Source organism: Phalacrocorax carbo, chromosome 5 (genome assembly GCF_963921805.1).
Source record: "Phalacrocorax carbo chromosome 5, bPhaCar2.1, whole genome shotgun sequence".
In the NCBI taxonomy this organism is placed as follows: Eukaryota; Metazoa; Chordata; class Aves; order Suliformes; family Phalacrocoracidae; genus Phalacrocorax; species Phalacrocorax carbo.
Window position 1 is genome coordinate 23821937 of NC_087517.1, and position 17297 is coordinate 23839233.

Below are 17297 nucleotides of genomic sequence, written 5' to 3' on the forward strand. Positions count from 1 at the left end.
AATCCTGCCCCACTTCATCACTTCTTGTGGGAGCGGGTCTTCATGGTCTGGCTGCATTTAACAAATTTGCCTAACACCTTCCCCCTTGGCTCTATGCCTTTGTGTGCCCTTCCTTTCTCAGTAGTCCTGCCTTACTGTGCAGCCCTCTGGGGACACATGTTAGCTGAAGCACTTAGCATAGAGCTTGAAACATTTGCAAAATCTGTTTTTCCCAGTTATTACAAGAAACTACGATAGACAGAAGCACTCTCATGCAATTATCTGTTTCAGTATCCTCAGCAGTCTTGAGCTTTCTCAGGGCTAAGGTCAGAGTCTGCTCCTATGACTTGGATTCTTTTTTTTTTTTTTCCTGCCTGTGCAATCTAAGTAATGAAGCAAGTCCGTGGACCTTACCTACTTACTTTTTTAAAAACTTCCTTTAAATTAGCCTATGAGACTAACAGACTAAACTTCATGTGATAGCCATGTGCCCAGCATGCTTATTAAAAGGCTGAGATACTTCATCAGGACACTGTCTGCTTAACTGTCACTTACCTGCAGTTCACACCAGAAAACTTGACTGGGCCTGGATGTCAGCAAAGTTACTAACAGATGATCTGTTTCAGCTGACTGGAAAATCTTGAGGTATGCTTGTATAAACAGCTTCAGTTGGGCTCAAGCCTGTATCGTGCCTTGCGTATCGTGCCTTGCATATCATGCCTCTATACACATCCATTACTCCTGCACGCTGTGAGTTAGACCTCACTTGCAGGTAATGAAATAAGTGAATTTAAACAGCTGCTAAAGATACTGTGATCTGAGTTCATTTTTCTCACTTCTCACTAGAAGTGCACAGAAGCATTTGCTTGGTACAATGATAGTGAAGAGGTAGTTAGGGAAACTGATGGGCTGCCAGCTGAGCTCAGGGAGGCTGGACTGCATACATTTGGCATGCACCATTCAACGTATTAGCAGGCACACAGTTGGGAAGGGAGAGCAATATCGCCCAACAGTAAAGCTGCATCCCAGCGCTGTCTGGTAGTGACTGGAGGAAGTTCTGTTATTAACACTATATGTAACATGTTATTGGCTACAAAAGCTCACTTAAAAATGAGGTTAAAAAATAAACCCATAGAAAATAAAAAGTATTAAGAACAATTTTAATGACCTTCCTAAAGACTTTGCTTTCTTCTATGTAATTCTCTTATCTTTCTTGTTCTTGGGTTTGTTTGTTTTTTTTTTCCTTTGAATAGGTGAAAACTGCCTTCAAAATATTTTCTCCTTTGCTGAAGTATTTTGAGAGTATTTACAAACTCATGATCAGCAAATTGCCAGGGTTTTCAGTCAAGGACAAAAACTCCCACCAGCCAGCCTTTTCTGATAAAGAACTTTATCTGTACTTTAGCTCTCTCTCTTCCTGCTTAGATGACTCACTGGTCAGCTGAGTTGTCTTTCAGCTTGTCTGATTACCAAGGTTCATCTCACTTAGGATTCTACCCCTAAATCTCTTCACCAGCTACTTGCTGGGCTAGCAGGGCCAGGACTTGCTTTGGATACAAACTTTCAATTTCTTTCTCTGACATTGCATTTTGCATATGTTCTGTCACTTGAAATCTTATTCAGAGATAGAAGTCTATTTTAGTGTTTACATGAACATCAAAAAGCTTGCATTTTTTTCATAGCTGAAGCTGAAAACCATCCAAGTGGAAAGATAGCAACGTATTTTCTCACCATTTCCATCTACTCTCCCTTCCAATTGCAGGAATAAAGGCATGGGGTGGGAAGAGGCAAACAAAACTCAGAAATTATTGTCCTGGATCTGGTCCTCTAGGGGAATATAGCTGATTTGTCATTGGTTCTATTGAAAAATGTAGTGTCATTAATTGATATTGTCGGGAAAAAGTCAGATTTCATCAATTGGTGGACTAGGATGATACAGTGCCTCTGTTAAGGCTATCTTCTTTGCCCTACTCCATTAATGCTGTTTCAGTACTGCACTGGGAAATAATATTCAACTCAACATGAGCCAAATACCTTGTTTGATGGTGACATTCAGCATAACCTTGAGATAAATAGCAGGATGTGCAGCACTTTGCTCATAGTATAGCCCCTTTCATAAACTGCAGAACAAGTTACTCCCATCTTTTCAGTAGAGACAAGTGGCAAGTGGCCTTATTTTAAAATATTTAAGGCTTTAAAATCAAAGAACAGTTGACAAAATGATAAGCAGTGACCTGAATCTTTGAACTGAAATTTGAACTTGAGTTCTTTTGAAACTTTCAACCACCACCCACCTTTTTTTTTTTTTCTCCAAGGACTGGCAGGGGCAGAAGGAAAGCAGCACAACCCCGAGGAAAATTTTATTAGCTCCATCAAACTTTGGAGGACTGTTTTTGCTGCTGTTGCTGTTTGTTTTTATTATCTGAGCACTCAGATAATGGAGAACTGTCACAAAACTCAGATGTGGAACCAAACACTTCCATAGTTTTAGACTAGTAAGAAAGATACTGGACCATCGGCGGTGCCCTTCTTAAGCTGAATATGTTACCTACTTCACTTTTCTTCTACAAGCCACCTTGCAAGTTTTTTTTTTCACTGGCCTCAGAGCTTTGGGCAAGTAGGTGTTGTACTGAAAAGGTTGTTAGCTTGAAAACAAACTCAGCAAAAATGTTGTGAAAGAAAACATAAATACAGGGCAGCAGTGCTGCTGAAGTATTGATGTATGTAGTACACCCAAACTGGGCTTCTCAGTCAATCTGTCTGTTGTATATTTACCAGCTATGGATTTCACTTGTATTGTGTAAGGAACACGTTCATTTCAATATGCTTCTGATGATCCAAGGCTAGCTGTTAACCTTGGGACACCCAATGATAACTGAGAAAGGAAAACCCATGGCTAGCTGAAAAGGAGAAACTTGTGAAAATACAAAGAAATTAGAGTTGACTCTGAAAGCTGCAAAACTGAAACCTTCTAATGCAGGAGAGTAGTAGATTTTATTTTCATCAAAATGGGAAGAATACATTCTCTTGGGCCAGGTTCTTCTGGATGGGCTCTATTTCAGGATTGTGACATTGTAAATGAACATGAAGGATACACCTGAGTGGTATAAACCAGCTTTTTATACAATAAAGATCAGGTATATAATTATTTTTTTCCTTTACTGGACACAGAAGATACTACTAGTTACAAGGTACTGATTCCTTTAAATCAATGGTAAAAATCTTGCTTGACTTTCAGGGGATTAAGATGTTGCCTCTTGTTTGAGAATATCCTGAAGGAAAGACCAGTGCTTGACTATCTCTCCCCCTCTTCTGATATTACAATCTGGCATGCATGTCATGGAAGATATGCATGGAACTGCACCTCTTCTTGTTTCTTAGAGCAATTCAGCTTCCTTGCAATAAAGCTCTGGTCTTGGTTTGATGTTGCTGTGAATTCTTTCTAATGGTATATGCCAATGTAGACAACAGGATAGAAAGCCAATATTGTAACATGTCAAGATGGGGTTTTCTGTGGGTTTGGTACCAGAGTCCTGTAGAGTCACAGTTTAGAAGAATGTACAACACCTTTAATTTGAAACAGTTCAATAGCAATGTGTGCTTTCTGTTCCTCTGCTCCGCCAGAAATCCATCGTTTGCTGCTTTAGACACACTTCAACAGTTCTGTACTCTGCCTAAAAACAGCCATGTTTGGCCTTCTGCTTTTTGCATGTTGGCTCTTTCAGGACATTGCCTTTACTTAAACGTTCTTCACTTAGCGGTCTTAATCAGACAACTTTTCTTTTAGTGCTTCTTGTTTCTGGGTTTCTAACTTCAAGGCACATGCGTAAGTGGCAATGGCAAGTTGAATGTGATTTACTGATACCTTAATTTACTTTGAAATATTTTGAAACTGTGTGTTGACAGTCTTTGCTATTGATGGAATTAATAGAACCACAGTTCTACATACAACTCATAATGATGCTGTATCCAGTAATTCTTGTGTAGTTTCAGAGGGCAGAAATCTTGTTCTTCTCCATAACCGCTGGGCAGGTTGTTTTGAGTTTTTCTTCTATTTGCAGTATAACCTTCCACTGAAAGACTGTTGAGCCTAAATCCTTTTGTAAAACAGAAGTTGACTTTCTATTTTAGAGAAACAGTCACACAGAGGCTTTTCAGTTGCTGGAAGTAAAGGATGGTTTAATTATTCATCAAGACAGTTGTTTGTCACTCAATATCCTGTGTTTATCGGGATCTAAGCGAAAACACGTAGAGCACATTAAAGGATGTATCTTTATTTTTTTCTCAACTAGGGCCATGCAGAATTAAAACCAGATACTGGAAAGTCATGGAGAAAGATCTTGCCCTGATGAATATTCAGGAAGAGCAGTTACTAAGCTATGCTGGTTCCTGGGATGCAAACACCTTTGCATGTGGCCTTATCCCTGGGAACTGCACGGGTCAGTGAACACTTGTCAGATGTCTTTTGCTGGTATCTTGGACAACCTCACAGTGGAAAACCCTGTTGTCAGGTAACAGTTCTTCTGAGCCCAGGACACTGCATGGTTTCACACTCTCAATTGGCTACTGAATCATGATGTACACAAAACATTCAATGAGACATAGATGCTCTGTGAGTAACTCCCTGCAGTGCTGGATGTCACAGTGGCTTTGGGGCTTGACGGGGCTCCCGGCACCTGAGCCTTTCTCATCTGCCTGCTCCTGAACACTTAGTGGTGGTGTTTGTGGATCTGCCCTTGAAGTGCCCCAACAAAAGCCTCTTAGAGAGAATGGGCAGTATTGCAATGTGATCAAGCTAAGCCACAAAACCCAAGGGAACAAATACATGTTATTAACAAAATAGATTCTAATGTCTCTAAAGTATCAAACTCTCTTTGGGCAACCACTCCTTTTTTAGTGCATGGATTTTTGATGTGATAAATCCTGACAGCTCTTGCAGAGCCATTATAGCCTAATACAAAAACAAAGGCTTTTATTACCAAAAGCCTTGTGATGGCTTCTATTAAATGTGGTTGTGGCACATATAGTTTAAAAATATGACATTTCCTTTGAAACTGCTCTGGCGCATATATACGAGTTGCTGTCCTAAATGGGATGACGCAGTCAAGATATTTTTTTTCCCCTTAGTAATGTAACGTGCATTCTGTAAAAATAATAGTTTACTTAGAGCCAGTCTTTTCAAAGTCTGTTTCAATTTTGAAACTTTTAAAAAGTATTCTAAGATGCTTTAGCATGCATTATACCTGTTTTACAGTTAAGAAAGCTGAGGTACAAACTGAATCATTTGTCTGAGATCATAGAATATGTCAGTGGTAAATCTAAGGAAAGAATAATGCTGTTAAAACCTGTTGTTTCATAGCTCTCAATGCATGTTCTCCCATGTTGCTTTGTCTAGAGGTTAAAGTGCAGATAATGCTTATTCAGTTCAGAGATGCAGGACTACAGAAACAGCATTTAAAACTAATGTGTATTTCTACTATTTTGAACTGATTCTGTACTGATATCAAGCCAAATTGCTTGGTTACTTTGGGTGGGCGGGGGGGGAAGGAAGCGGGGGGAGTCTCAAAATGTTTTTGAGGTCAGTCAAAAGAGACACGATTGAGGCTGTTTGGAAATAAGAAAACAGAAAAGTTGAAACAACTAATCCTTTTGTGTAGCATTGCAAATAGAGCCCTCATGAGCTGAGAAAGGATTGTGGGAGTGGGGGAAGGGAGGAGAGCCACAGTGAAGGAGCTAGTGCCGGGAGGTAGCTAGTGCAGCAGTGTTTCAGCAGAAGATGAGTTTGGGGAGTAGTTGCTTGATAAAGTGCTGCTTCCCTAGCACCATAAAACAAAACACCTGCAAACTAGGTGGTTCCCTTTGTGTTGTCCCTGTTCCATTTCCAGATGGCTGTACTACATGCCAGCTGCTTTCAGTGCAGCACTTGGCAGGGGCTATCAATCTCCTACAAGAATCGAACCAGTTTGATCCCCGCCCCCCCCCCTTTTTTTTTTTTTGAGATTTTTTACTTACTCTTAAATGTAGGTCACTGGTTTTGGCAAAATTGGAAGCGTTTTTTGTAACAAAAAATCTGCACAGCTTGCTCACCAGGCTGCACCGAGTTCACTTGAGTGCATGGAGGAGTCGGAGGGTCTGGCGGGCATGAGGAGTGGCAGGGGGTAGTCTCGTGGTGTGGCAAACTCGAGGGCAGTGTGGCGGCATTCATTCCAGCTTGCCTGCTGCTGCTGAAAGCAATTTACAGCAGCTGAAACACTCTTCTCTGCTTTTTCGCTTACGTCAAGAAATTGAGAGGTTTCTGTTGTGTTTTACGTACCTGACAGTGTTTGTGTGTTCAGCACAGAATGCTGCTGTGTTAGTGCTATGTTCAGATACACAGGCTTGCAGCAATAAATCTCCTTGTACACATATAGTCCTTGATGCTGACTTTATGTCTGAGATAAGCGCTATGCATGAGAATGGGAGCTGTCACTCTCTGAATTCCCTGATCTTCATGTAATTAAATTATTGGCCATGATATTGTATTTGCTGTGGCAGGCAGGCATAGCCTTGAATGCATAAGGATCTCTGGTCTGGTCACTGCGTATGGTAGAGTGTGGGTCTCCAGGCTACCTGTGCCATCAGGATGCAGGTTCTTCTGGAGGCACAGTAGAGAAACACGATTAGTAGGTTGGAATCATGCCACTAAGCTGGTGCCAAAAGACCTCTTGTTGTTTTTCCCCCATCCCAAAAGGGTTATGCTTTTATAATTTTAATATTTTCTAATTTAAAACTAATTGCTTGTCTGGATTATTTGCCATCTTTTATATCAGACTTTAGTAAAAGAATACCATGGGGTTTTTTTTTTCTGTTACAAGAGTGGTTTCTTGCTCACACCACAGGAATGGGATAAGAGTATGGATGGGTAGGCATGTGCTGTCTATACATGTCATGCTATACAGCTTTTCAGGAGCCCCGCTATTGTCCTGGGGGGATGGTTAGTAGTAGCTGTGTCAGCTGCCACCTTAGGCATACATGTGAGCCCAGGACTATATTCAGCAGAGTTTGCCTAGTTCTTGTAAAGCTCCAGAAGTCATGTTTTTGGGATATTAACTCGCAAATGCTTTTCACCAGAAACCATGACTACTAACCAGTGGTGTTGTGATACAAATCATAAAATATCTCCTTCCAAAAGACTTCTTGAAAGCTCATCCAAAAGATTGCATATTGCAGAAGAATTTTATTACCCTTTCCAAGATTATCAAACATTAAAAAACAAAATATGCTTAGAACATTTGTTTGTCTTTGCTTGTATGCTATACACAATAGCTTTCTCAGGGTATATAACATGAAGGGGCTTTCCTACATCATGCTGGCTACTGTTTTGATTTGGAAGGTATACAAACATCAATATGCCTTCTAATTTCCTCTGCTCTGTTTTTTTTTTTTTAAATATAATTAGCTTACTAAGCAGTAAAACACAGTCAAGGTCATTAGCAGCAACTCCATTCTTTGTCTTGACATGTTAGCTACCCACTTTTCCTTCAAACTTCGCCTTAAAAATTCAGTTAATTTTTAAAGGTTAGCAACTACAGGAACACATTCAAATTTGTGTTTCTCTTCCTGGTTTCTGCATTGTGCTCCTTCTGAGTGCAGAGGCTTAGGTGGCAACTACTTCTGTGCAAGCGATAGTATTCTCTGAGGCCCGTGATACTGTTCCTTGTGTATAGAGAGAAAAATGCAGGGTAGGTTTTCAAGAGTTCAGAGGAAAGGGAGGGATCAACTCTGAGAGTCTCACTGAATGAGGTGAATGAGTAATTATGTAATGGCAATATATGAGAAACACCTGGAAATTAACACCTGTGTGATTTGACCCTCTGTTGTGTCTAACAGAATTTGTCAAACAAGGGTGAGATTAGTTTGTGATTTATATGAAGTTAAGCACCACTGGACCCAGTATTAGCTACATGGTGTATTGGGTCACAGAAGTAAGCAGGGTTTTTCTACCTGATTTCTCTCCCTGATCTCTGCAACTGCACCCTACTTTTGGGGGAAGGGATTTTGTTTCCAAGCAGTTTTCTCTTTCTGCATATACTTTTCATTGCTTTTCCTTTCACAAGCGAAAAGTACCTGAAAGATTAGAGAAAAAGTACCAGTTAGGGCTTGTCAAATACCTCTTCCATTCTGTCAGATGTTTTATGAACAGAGCTATCTACGTAACTGAATTAATTTTCATTATAAACATAGCAGTTGTGTTTATCTGGGAAATACTGTGGTTAAAATGACTCATGTATACCTTACAGAACTATTCCACAATAAACATTTATTTTGCATATAAGATAAATCCTGAAGGCAAGGTTTTTCAGCTCCATTTCAGTGTCTGGCTAGAATTTCAGACAGATTGTCTATTTCAAAATCAAAACAAACCATTTGAAGTCTCTACATTTTTAGAATACTTCTTTTTTGATAACAACCACCTTGTAATAGACTCCTTGGCATTGTCTGTTCTGTGTAAGGTAGAAATTGACACCTCAGAGCTGATTCTAAAAAAGAAATAATTTCTTTTTTTCAAACCAAATAATAGTGGAAACCTTTGCATCTTTGATCTATATTACAGACATTTTATGAAAAAATGCCATATTTATGTAATTAAACTGAGGAGTTCCTTGGCACTGTGTATTAGGGGACAAGGGTATATTATATGCCTTTTCTTTTTATTTTTAAGTACTCTGCATAGTGCTGTCTGTATGCTGTAAAGGAAAGATTGCCTACTTGTTTCTTTTATAGGACTTTAAGTGCAAGTGTATTATGCAAGTCCTCAGAAAAACATATTAAAGACAAAATCTAAATTGGAAGCTTGGGTTGTGGTGTTTTTTTAAACCGATTTAAATTGATGCCGAACAGTATTATAGTTGTCACAAGTAAGGTCTGAACCTGGCTGTCTTCAGTACTCACCTCTGATAGAGAAGTCCAGAGTGCCTATAGCTATGTATTTATGGCTTGCTTTGTTTGTTTTTTTAAAGGGTTTAAGGCTTTTATTGTATATTAGGTTTTATTCTATATTATGAAAGCATATATTGCCTTGCATTGAAAACTATGGTGACTGTTAATTTCCTACTCTTATCTATGCAAAACACCGATTTTACAAGTAATGGACATTTTGTACATGTAGGAAACACAACTAGATTTTTAGTAACTATCGTCTTACTTCCCCCCCCTCCCCCATGACAAATATAGTGCAGATTTACAGCAGTGTTATACTGACTGATAAAAGCAAATGTTTTCCTAGGTATCATGTTTTCCTGTCTTTGCAGATGCTGTCCTTGTTCTTTAATCTCTTTTGACAAATTAAGGTAACACTTCAGCTTCATTAGACAAATGATATAATCTGCAAAGATCCAGAGTTAGAACCACATGCAACTGTGCTGAACTTCTGCAGTACCTTTCATCTAGAACAAAGTCAAGGCTAGGATTTCTACAAGAGCTTTAACATGATGCTTCAGAAGGCTTTTCCAAACACAGTGATGGAAATCTTCCTAGGAATTGCAATGTGAGTGAGGAGGCTGGAAATAATATAAGTAGGTATCCATACCTATGATTACTTAGCTAATGGTTAAAGAGAACTGATGATGAGTGATTTAGAAAGAAAGCATATAGATATAATTTGCTGTTGACATTTAAGGCCATAAATGCAGAAATAGTGACGCTGTAATAAACTGAAGGTCCTTTGACCACGTTTCCTTTAGTCTTTTAAAATTTCCTCCTTGTCTTGCGAAAGCTTAGTGCAAGCACTTCTGGTGAGAAGGAACCGCTGATGAAGCTGAAGGACTGTGTTGTGTGGTGAGGGGAGAGGGCTGTTCTCTACCCGTGGCGTGGGCAGTGTCTGGTTGATCGCTGGAGAGGTGCTTTAAGCACTAGAAGTGCAGCCCTTCCTTCTGCAGATCTAGTCGAGATGTCAGTGAATCTCTTGCAAGGCATGACAGACTGTTCACCTCTTCCTAAGGCACGTTGTGTGTAGCAATTGATGGGAGCTCCTAATGTGGACTCTTGCAATACCTTCTTGATATTACAGTTAATTTTTCCCTGTGAATTATGTAGGGGGATATAACTGTAATTTTCCCATCTGTCATACATCTTTTTGTTAGAACAGTTTTCATGTTTTAACTTTTTCCATCAAAAAATAAATACTTTACTGGAGCATCTGGATAAAACTGCTTTTCAGAATCCTCAGACATCCCCTACTTTTATTCCAGCAGTAGCAAGAGGAAGTATCCTCTTTTTCTTCTTCACAGATTTGCAGAATGCAGATATCAGGCAGATATATGATAATGAGTTTCAGTAGTCTGACTCCAGCATTGCTGATAGTTTGGTACAATTAAGTCAAGTCTAATCTTAAAATAGGCCTAAATCCTGAATAAATACAGCATTAGGGTTGCAATGAGCAATTTATGCTTTTCAAAAACAGTAATTGAATGCACAGATATTAAAGGCAGACCACATGGGGGCCCAGTACATCAGTACATCTACTTAACAGGATCATTTTATATTGTTAGATTAAATTAAAAAGATAAATACGTTAAGTTTTCTCAGTGGAGAACCTGTACGTACTTGGTAGTCAATCTAACTCATAGGATATAATTTTAAGCATGCACAGTGGCAGTTATTTGAATTTTTTTTAACCCTCCCAAAAATGAATTTATTGCATTAATAAAGGCTCTGGAAGATCTGGCAAATCTTGCTGAGGCAGCTTGACATTTTCCTCTTTAAGTGTCTGCTCTGCTCTTTCTTTCCGTTCTCTGGCTGCGCAGAAGGGAAATGTGTACTTCTGCCTCCTTTCTGCAGTCCCCAGGCTGCTGCGCTGGCTTAAGCTGCTGGTGAAGGGCTGGGAAGGTGGGGTTAGCGATGTCCTAAAGAGCAGCTGCTGCAAGGCCCTCCGGAATTCATCTGTCAACGTCCAGAAACTCATAGGGAATATTTGCTTGTAATGACCTGTCTCTAAGAAATGGCAGTTCGGTTAGATTTGAGTAAAGGAGATGGTAAGAAGATCCCCAAAATCTCTCATACAGAGTTAGACTGTAGGTTATTTGTCTGATCTGGACTGATACTCTGCCCTAAACTGGAAACTTATTTGCAAAGTTTCTGTATGATTACCCATTCAGCTATAATGTATGGATAGAGTGAGACTATGCTATTAAGTCATCCAGGACTGCAAATGCTAAGGCACTGAGGAACCATTTACCGTGATGGTATTACTAGACTGCAGCTTTGTCTGTACTGTTTATTAGGATTGGATCAAGTGATACTGTATTGCTAAAGCCAGAAGATAGATGATTGAGCAAAATTTGCTTGTAAGGTTGAGAAGGTTGTAACTTATGCAAGAAACTAATAAACTGGTTTATTACCTTATTTTCTATCAGTATAGAAAAAACTGTCCAGAAAAGTTTGCTGTAAATCTTAGCTTAAATTTTGTGCGTGGTTTATAAAGGTCATTGTGCCCAAGGCTCCTTATTTTACACTTAATCAACTACCACTTCCATGGCCCAGTTGCATTTCAGCAAACATCCCTTCAGTGTAATGTGACACACCCAGTGAATTTGCACAATGTGTGCTTGAAGGAAGCCCTGATCTTTTTACATCTGAGGACAATGATTCAAGTGTTTAAAATTATCTGAATGTTCTGCATATCAATTCAGCATTGTTGTAATGCCTGGGTCTTTCTAAATGTGAAATTAGTAGATTTAGGACCCAGAGCTCCCCTGGAGTGTCCCCATAGATAGATTGTAGGTCACAATAACATGAGACAACCTAATTACCATAGCTATTGAAGGGAGTGAATGCACAGTAGGCGCTGGATTATGAATGCTCAATTCTAAGGAATCCATTCCCTAAATGCTTGCTGCTGGGTCCTTCACAGGCATGTAGGGTTTTTTTATCTGTTCAGTCACAAATTTGTTCTACAACCATTGTGACACTATTATTACTTAAAAGTATATGCAAAGCTGTGAAAGATTCATCAGCAAATACAAAATGTATTTATGCAAATGCCTAATTAATTTTTTTTTTCCTTTTCATGCAGAAGCTGGGGCGGGAAGCTGCTGATTCTAGTTTGGATTGTCATGCATATGACTCCTGTGTCCCTTTTATGTTTGTTTTTGTTTTTTCCATTTGACACTGCAGATGTGGGGATGGTCCCAATCAGAAGCCCAGTAAAACTTGAGGAGCTCAGATTTTAACTGAAGAATTTTTTTTTTGTAACGGTAGTAGCCACAACGCTGTCTCCACCTCTAGGAAAACATATATCCTGCATCAAGCTGGGGGACGGGCACCTTTCTGTCTTTAAAAAGGGTATTCAGGTTCAGTTAAAGGGCTGGAAAGTTCAGTATAGTTGCTGTCTAGAAAGGTTGCTGTGTTTATGGTCTACACTACTCATTTCTAAAACTGGACATAACAACCATCTTACTCTCCAATGGAAACTGATCTTATAGACCTCGTTTTCCTCTTTATTTTAAAGTTTAAAAATTTAGAAACACATGGGCAGGTTCTGCATAGCAGTGCCCAGATCAGCCGGTCCACATCCTTTCTCTAACACAGTACAGGCTTTGCTCTTGTCATAGCATGAGCTTGCATGTGAGCACTTATATCTCAGCTTCAGAAGGATCAATTTAGCTTACGTCATCTGGGAAGGGGTTTAAGTGGAAGAAAAATAAAGCAGGTTTTGTGTGGTACTGTATTGTGTGTGTAACACTAGAAAATATTTTCCCATGTGGATGAGGCCCTAATGAGTCAACGTGTAAGTAAGTCTCCATCCACACTTATGTCCCTGCCATAGCTCCTGGGACTGAGCTGGGCAGGGCTGGTGGTAAACTCTTTATGACAAACTTGGTACCTTGAAAGCTTTCTAAATTTGTTCAATTGCAGAAGTGACTGAGACAAGAAGCTGGAAATGCTAATTTTGTTTTGTCATCTACCACTTTGCCCCTTTCAAATACTATGCTGAAATAGTTACACAGGGGTTGGTGTAATCCGCGTGCATTTTGGTGGGTCACAAAATAAAAACACCCCTGAATGACAGAATTTGGTTCCAAATATCACAGTTCAGGGTTGTGCCTGTGTTTATTTCTACAGCAGGGCAAGGGCAGCCTACCTACAGTTACCATGTGGAAACTGTTTCCACTTTGTATTTAGAGCTGAGTTCAGGAGCAGAAGTTGTACCCAGAAATTAAGTGATTTGGGAGTGTCACACTTCTGCTAGCTCCCAAAAAAAATTTTATGGCAAAGCTTAGAGAATTTTAAAGGATGGCTTGCACCAACTCTAAAGGAATTGGCCTAGGAAAAATATCTGTGGATTTTTTTTTAATACGATTTTGCTTTTAGAAAACCACATCCTAATAAATTACCGAATCTACTCTTCAAGCAGTGAAAAGATTCTTTTCAGTGCTGGTTTTTTTAATAATAAGTTGATTTATTAGTTAGTAGTATTTGAACTTCTAGTATTAATCTTCATTTTGGTGAGGACACAGTCTTCAGATCCATGATTTCACTACACTAAGAATTTATTTATTTAAGAATACAGCCCACAGGTATAGTGTAGTAGCACTGTAGAGATGGTATATCTTCAATATATACAGGTGCTTAAATATGCAGACAGGTACAAAGTACATTTTACAAAGTGCTTGAGTGTTTGGGCATCTAATCTTGATTTTTAAGTTTAGCTTGTTTTCAGTGGTAATTAAGCTCTTTCCCTGTTTCAGTCCAAAGAAAATCTCCAAAGAAAGTATCTGCCTATTTAGACATAGAAGGATCCTTGAAAATACCATTTTTTTCTAAGGACCCATCTTCACAAGGAAGCAGAGCTGTTGCTGATGGTATGTTTAACCATGAGTCTCCTTGAATTGATTTTTAAACGTAGCTTCACTGAATGTGGCAAGAGTATTAAAATAGTTTTGTTCCATTCCAAAAAGTTACCCACACCAACTACTCTTAATGTTTCACATCTGTGTGATTAAAAATGCCAATCCCTCAAACTAGGTCTTAAAAAAAAAAACACCCCCAAATATGTATTTCATTACTTTGGGGAGGATTTATTTATTTCTGATGCTGCTGAGCTACAGTAACTGCATCTGGTCTATAGGGTTGGGAGGATATCAGGAGCAGTGAATGGAGCAGGAATATTTTTGTCTTGAAGTCACCACTTCAGGTCTTGCCTGGGGCATGCGGTGGTGCCCCCACATCAGTGGGTGAGGGCCTGAGCTGGGTTTCTGTGGGCTCTGCAAAACAAGATGGGTCACCCCCTGCTCAGTTCCAGCCTGTGGGACAAAGCTGTCATTATGTGATGGAGATTTAATGATGCATTATGAAATGAAAGTTGCAGAGGCCTTCATGACTATAGTCTTTGCTTTCACTGCATGTTAACCACAGGGTGAGTAATTGAATGCTGCTCATCCATGTGTGATCGCTTGCACTGCTGCAAGCTCATTATTGTCATTACCGTGCTGAAGTTTCCCAAGTCTCTGTAATGGTGCTGTATGTGGCTATGGTAAGAAGTGCTGCTGTCTTTGTCCTTGTCCCAGGACACCAACCAGCAGTTCCTGGTAGCTGTTGGAAAATCTCAGTTTGTAGAATTATTACAATTCCTTTTTGTGCTATTAAAGCTGTGCTCTAGAATCCAAGCTCTGCCAAGAAATTTGCATGGTTGCATGGCCAAGTGGCTGCCTGCTGGTCAGATGCTGTGGCTCTGTTATTTTATTTTATTTTAGTGTGAGTGATAGGTGCAGCTGGATAAGCATTGCATACAGTTGAACTATAGAGAAGGAGCAGAGGAACACAAAGCACAGTACTTCAGGTGAGATCTCAGGTCTGTGGAAAAGCAATGCCTGGGCTCTGCATGGCGTATCATGACATCAGTAGTTGCCTAGTTACTCCATTTTCTTCAGGGTTTTCCCTGAAGCTGAGGGCTGTATCTGCTTTGCCACATGGTATTAGCAAAGGTGTGTAAACAGGTGAGCACACCTAGTATTGACAGTGAAAGCCAGTAGTGAGGACAAAATAAGGATGTGGTAAGATAGGCCTGCCATGGGGAGAGACAGCCTTTCTCTCCTCTGTGAGGATAGGTTGTCCAGGAGGTGCCCTTGAGAGTTAAGAAAAACCTTTACTGACATTTTTCCATCATGTTCTTGATCTCTGAAAAAAACAGTCATATCTGCTAATGCACTACTCTTGGAGATCAATGATTTCTGAGAGAGATCAACTGACCCGCTTCTCTGTGCAGTTTTACATATGTCCCCGTTGCAGTGTATTGCACACCTCAATACCACTTCGGAGATCACACAACATGGATCCTGTGACACAGGTTTCCTGCTAGTGGCATTTGTGTCCTTGTGGCCTGAGCCACTCCTTAAAGAGGCTATTCAGCTCTCCTGGCAGGACCCGTAAACGTATCCTGCTAAATGCAGTGCAGGGAGGAGGGAGCGACTTCACAGTTGGAATGTGAATTGGAAATTCAAGACATGTCCCCTTCCGCTGTTCAGGGGGAGCGCTGGCCGCTGAAAGTGGATTGATCAGCATCAAAGGTGGATGAGAGGATGGAGGAAACAGACCAACTTTTTTTACATCTTTACATCTTTTTTTTGGAGAGGAGGGGAAAACAAATGTAAGCAACTGTTCAGGCAGTTTTTTTGGGTAAATGACAAAGCATTTTGGTATGCAGGAAACAACTGCTTCCCCTCTAGAGTTTTAGGGCACTTGAAAGAAAACAAGGCAACTCCAAACCTTTAAAGAGTGAAACAATTACAAAGACTGTTTATTCTCCCTGTAAAGCTTTTTAAGAGTTTCTCTTGTATCAGATGGAATGATTATTCTTCTACATCCCAGTAATACCATTATGTTTCATTTGCAAGAGTTTACCTCATGGGGCGGTGGACTGCACTGAAGTTCTATCATATTCATACCTGCTAACAAGACATATGTGTGGAATATTCCATGTAATTCAGCCCCCAAAATATCTAATCAGGTGACAAAATAATAAAGAATATTTATTGCAGAGTTTCACAAGGAGACTAGAAACTCTGCTTATACTGCAGAAAACAGGGAAATGTCATCAGTTTTCAGAATGTCATTTTTCTGTTTTACAAACAATAGAGCCTTTTCCCCTAAATCTTTACTATGTTGAGGGGTTTGGTTATTTGCCTGCTGGTTTACAAGGAGCTATGCCTTAGCTGCATGCTTAGTGCATATCTAATATGGTGTTTGTGGTCACATGTAGGTTCTCGCAGCCAGACTGCTTTGTCTATGCAAACCCTTCCTGACCTCAGAGGTGGCATGTGCAAACTCAGGGAGGAGGTCTGTTGTCCTGTGCTTTGTAAATCAACAGGTATGGGGCTTATGTAATGCAGAAAGGGGGGTCAGCAAGTATCAGATATGAAGTTGTATTTATTGAGTAGGACTAGAGGACAGACAGAGATACAAAAACATAAGGGGTGTATTAGTGGGTAAGGTGCTGCTATGCGAGCGCAATTCCCTTCATGTGTTACACAATGTCTTGAAAAGCAACAAAATTCACTTTGCTAAATCCTCAGACTGCCTAATCCCATGTTTTGCTGTGTCTGTAACACCAAGGTTGCTAAGTCAGCAGGAATTGTATGCCTGGATGGGGGAGCTCCTGCACTGGATTGGGGGTTGAGTGGACAGCCAGAAGTAGACCTATCAGGAGGCTGAGTTGGAGCTTTTAAAGAGGTCAGAGCAGAGGCATTCAGTTTCAGTCTTCTATTTATTAATAGCTGACTGGTGCTGTGCAGTGCAGTTCACCACTGTAGTGCTGGCAGGGATTGCCTGCATGCATTTCCCACCTGTCAGTGTGGCAGCTGTGGGGTCCTAGCCAGAGCGCCCAATTCCTGCGGGTTCCCCCTCCCCAGCTCGCATAGCTGGGGGGGTCAGAAAGGAGCAGAACCTTTACTCAGAAGAGACTGCTGTCACCTCTTAGCCACCAGCAGGGCCCCCAGCAATGGGGAGAGGGAATTGAGAAATAGTAGCTCTTAATTGGCTTTGATTTTTTTCGTAGAAAGACAGAATGGTTTAAGTTGGAAGGGACCTTTAGAGGTCATCTAGTCCAACCCCCCTGCAGTGAGCAGGGACATCTTCAATGTTGTCCCTACCTTTTTTCAGGGCAGCTTGGACTTGTCTGCACTGTTCTCCTTTTCCTTTATCCCCTGCTCCCCCCAACTTTGCAGACCAGGAAGCTGGCCTTTGAACACATTCCCATCCCACTGCCCTCCTAGTACTCAGGGTTATGTGGTGAACAGCCACAGTGCTGACAGCCCTGGAGGTGCCTCCCTTGTGTCTTGTGC

General features: G+C 40.4%; 1 long non-coding RNA gene across 2 annotated transcripts in view; it reads left to right on the top strand.

Moving 5' to 3' along the window:
• The window catches only part of LOC135313379 (uncharacterized), a 92015-nt gene that overhangs the window by 56244 nt on the left and 18474 nt on the right, over positions 1–17297 (top strand). For both annotated transcript variants that reach the window (XR_010373010.1, XR_010373011.1), the window contains one exon: positions 4272–4490. This is a non-coding gene — a long non-coding RNA (uncharacterized LOC135313379). The remainder of the gene's footprint in view (positions 1–4271; positions 4491–17297) is intronic.